General features: G+C 38.6%; 1 non-coding gene across 1 annotated transcript; it reads right to left on the minus strand.

Moving 5' to 3' along the window:
* Positions 1 to 3891: 3891 nt before the first annotated feature.
* On the minus strand, positions 3892 to 4002 carry LOC144255187 (U6 spliceosomal RNA). Its single transcript, XR_013343678.1, has one exon. It is a non-coding gene; the product is annotated as a U6 spliceosomal RNA (small nuclear RNA).
* Positions 4003 to 4336: the final 334 nt, after the last annotated feature.

Raw genomic sequence — 4336 nt, forward strand, 5'->3', positions numbered from 1 at the left:
CCACAGCTCCTGCAAAAAAAAGCTCTGCAGGCTACATCCCTCAAACCACTAGGGGGCACCATTCACACAGTGCCAGTGGAAAAGAGGAACAACAACTTTTGAATTTCCAGTTGACTCCTGGAGTGTTTTGTGTGGAAGCAGGCCAAGGCTAGGGTTCTCTTTGGTAGCACTTCCCATTTTATTCTAACAGTATTTAATTACAAAATGGTGTATACTGGTTATGATCATTTAGTAACACTAGGACTTTTAGGGAAAGCATGCACTTATGTTTATTATACTCTGCCCACCCCCTCATAACCATTGTGAATAATCTGATATGCTATGTTTGTCATGTGTCTCATATTTATTAGATTGTACAAGTACAAAATACTATATTTATTAAGGTATACTATAAAGCACATTTTGTATGAATTTCCAAGGTGTGTAACATAAAAATCTCATTTTGAAAATATCTTCCTTCCTATAATGAGATTGAGAACAGATGGGAAAACAGCAACTCTCCAACAGGGAAATCTGTTATTTACACAATCACTTTAGGTAGTCACTTGGCATGTTTATTGAAATTGCAGATGTCTATCAAGTGTGCTATTGGATGTTTCCATAGGAAAATGATGGTCCTTTCTTATAGAACACAGAACCCCAGATAAGAATTTTAATATAAAGTAATATAGCCAGCTGTGTTAGCTCTCCACCACTATAATTAATACCTGTGGCAAGGCTCCTTTTGACTTTTTTTTAAGTTGTCTCTCAATTCAATACAGGTTTTTTTGAAACTGAGCTACTTTTCCAGGCATTTTTATCCTTTGAAACATGTTCTCACTAAGTTGCTAAGGCTGGCCTTGAACTTGTGGTATTCCTGCCTCAGACTTGTGGGTTGCTTGGATTATGGGTGTGGTTTACCAGGCTAGGCTTGGTTCATGGTTTTGGAAGTTTCAGTTCATGGTAAGTTGGGCCTGAAAAGAGAAAGTGCATCAGGGTAGAGTAAAACTGTCTACCACCAGGAAGACATAAGGAGAAAGAGTGAGGAGCCAAGAGCCATAATCCCTTTGAACATATGCCTCCAATGACCTACAGTTCTCCTCATAAAACTCACCTCTGAAATGTCCCAATAGGTCTCAGTAGCAGCACAGTGGGAACTAAAACTTTACCACTTGTATCTTTAAGGGATGTTTAAGATCTAAGGAATTAGCACAGCACACTTAAAAATAACAGAGTAGTGCTGTTATTTTGAGAATGTTCTAGGATATAATGTCCAGTGAAATATCACAGTTTCAAAATTAGCTTTATAATATAACAATTCTGAAAATGAAAGAAGAGCTGAAACAGTAATGATTATTCTTGAATTTACACATAGTAAAAACACAAAAACATGGACTAGATTTATATGCCCTAAATATTTTTAAATATTTATTTTTTTAGTTGTAGTTGGATGCAATGTTTTTATTTTATTTATATGTGGTGCTGAAGATAGAACCCAGTTCCTCACTTGTGGTACACAAGCACTCTACCTCTGAGCCATAACCCCAGCCTCTGCCCTAAATTTTTGAAAGTTGCATTTGGACTTGGAAAAAAGCTTTTTTTCTCCAATATTATGAGAAAACTCCACTGGGTTTGTGTTTAACTAACTTGCTAACTAATTTATTTATTTATTTTTAAATGTTTTTTTGATCGTCATCTGAACTTTATTTTAGTGATTTCTATGCAGTGCTGAGAATCAAACACAGTGCTTCTTTCATGCTAGGCAAGCACTCTCCCACTGAACCTCAACCCCAGTCATTAACTGAATTTATTTATGCCTTCCCTTTCTGTAGATTTTGAATTTTCAAATGCTGTTTTCTTGGATTCCAAGATTATAACACAGTAATATAGCATAGATTTTTCTTAAAGAAAAATCCTTTTCTTTGACAAAGCCTAGTAGATCATCATACGTGTATCCTATTTATGTGTTTCTACATTAAGGTCCCTAATACTTCAATTAAAATTTTTGCACCTATTTTCAGGAATTTTCTGATACTCAGGTTTTTGCCAGCACTATCTTTAAAGGTTTGGATCATAAGATAGCTTTAGTATGAATTAGGTATGTCATCTCTCTTGCTCTTCTCTAAAATCTTGTGCAAATTTACATGTATAAAATGAAATATTTGGATTTTTCAGTGACTGAGTCTGACCTTTCCTTTACAGGAAGATATTTTATGACTGATTCTGTATTTTTCAGTGATTCCCAGTGGTTCTCCTTGAGTCATTTTTGAGAAGTTAAATTTTTCCAAGAATATATATTTATGAAAGGTATCAAATGTACTCTCATAGAGTTGTTCCAAATAGGCTGATAACTTTCAAGGCTAGAGCAAGTGTAGTGGTGTGTTATTTTCATGTTATATGTTTGTAATGTGTATGTTCTATTGCACAGGTTGGTTTTGCAGGCCAGCACCTGTGACAGCCTCTGGGGTCTGCTGGGGTGGGTTCCATATGTTGGGGGCCATGCTAAGCTAAGACCTGGTATCCATCAGCAGATCTCTGTGGGTCCAGGCGGGGTTTCATCAAAAGGCATCTGCAAGCTCTCAAGCAGGCTCACTCTGGACTCAGCCTTTTTGTCCAAGCTGGAAGAGGTTTCTGGATGAGATGCCAGTGTGGAAATGTGGGTTTCAGGGCTTCTGCAATGTCATCCACCTAAAATTGGGATTAGTTTGGTGACCCCATGAGGGGTTCCATGCCACCTCTTGAGCCTGAAAACTGAGATGCTGAAGTGCCCAGTACCAGGTCACATTTCTTGCCTGTCAAGTCCTGGGTTTTTGTTGTTGTTGTTTGTTTGTTTGTTTGTTTATTTATTGTTTTCTTGGATGCCAGGCACTGTCTGATCACCTCCTCTAAAGCAGGGAGAAAGCCTTAATTTGAAGAACCTGGCACTGTTCTGCTTCTGGAGGAAAAATAAGGCTTCAGCCCAGCAAGGTGCAATGAGATATCTCTTGACAGCTCTCAGATGGGATTCCCCCACTGCCAAGCAAAGGCCAAGCAGGGTTTCTGGCTGGAGCTGGGGACTGAATCTCTAGCAGGGCAGTTGATACTCCACACAGGACAGGAGTCAAGAGTTTGTGTCTGGTTACAAACAAAAGATGCTTACACTACCTGGTGTCTCTGAGGGGCTTCATCCAAGTCTACCAGGGGACCAAGGTTCATAGGGATAAGGAAGCCAGAAGACCTGGCAGACCTGATACATCAGGATCCTGACAAGGGCACTCTGCTATTTCCTGGTCACCCCAGACCTCTCCTTAAATGTGTTTGTGTGCTCCAGGTGGCAGGGACCATTCTAATATCTCCCCCATGTAAGAGAAACCCAGGTGGGTGTATGTAGAATTTTCAGGTGAATAAAGGATTCAGTCTTTGAAGTGTGTCATTGTTTGGGTCCTATAAGGTGTGTTCAAAACAAATTCCCATATAAAATTTCACAGGTATTCCCATCAATTTGCAGTTGCTCTATGTACATTTTGGTTTATTTTACTTTATTTATTTATTTATTTTTGGTAAATGGGGTTCTTTGTAATTTTTTTAAATTATTTATTCATTTATCCCAATTAGGTATAAATAATAGCAAAATACATTTTCATTTACTGTCCAGAAATAAAACACAATTTTTCATCTCCTTGTCGTACTCTGTGTAGCTTTGCACCAGATGTGCAGTCATACATGTACCGAGGGTAATGATGTGCTTCTCATTTTATCATCTTCCCTGCCCCCAAGCCTCTTAGCTTTCCATCCCTCCCTTTTGCCTAATCAAAGTTCTTCAATTCTTCTCATTCCCCCTTCTCCATTACGGATCAGCATCCACTTAGCAAGGAGAACATTTTATTTTGAATCCATCCCATTTATTGATTCTTGGCTTTAATTCTTTTTTTTTTTAATATGGAATGCTTCACGAATTTGCGTGTCATCCTTGGGCAGAGGCCATGCTAATCTTCTCCGTATCGATCCTTCCAATTTTAGTATATGTGCTGCCGAATCGAGCACTCTTGGCTTTAATTCTTGCACTATAGGAGTCTTATTAATGAAGTTGGGGCCTAATCCGACATTATGGAGAAATGAGTGTAATTCAGGCTGAATTCCTAGGTCCTCAATCTACTTAGAGTTGATTTTTGTGCATGGTGAGAAATAGAGGGTTTTTTTGTTTGCTTTTTTTTTTTATGTGAGACAGAGAGAGAGGGAGAGAGAGAGAATTTAATTTTTTTTTTTTTTTTTTAGTTTTCGGTGGACACAACATCTTTGTTTGTATGTGGTGCTGAGGTCGAACCCAGGCCACAAGCATGCCAGGGGAGCATCTACCACTTGAGCCACATCCCCAGCC

Source organism: Urocitellus parryii, chromosome 5 (assembly GCF_045843805.1).
Source record: "Urocitellus parryii isolate mUroPar1 chromosome 5, mUroPar1.hap1, whole genome shotgun sequence".
Lineage (NCBI taxonomy): Eukaryota > Metazoa > Chordata > Mammalia > Rodentia > Sciuridae > Urocitellus > Urocitellus parryii.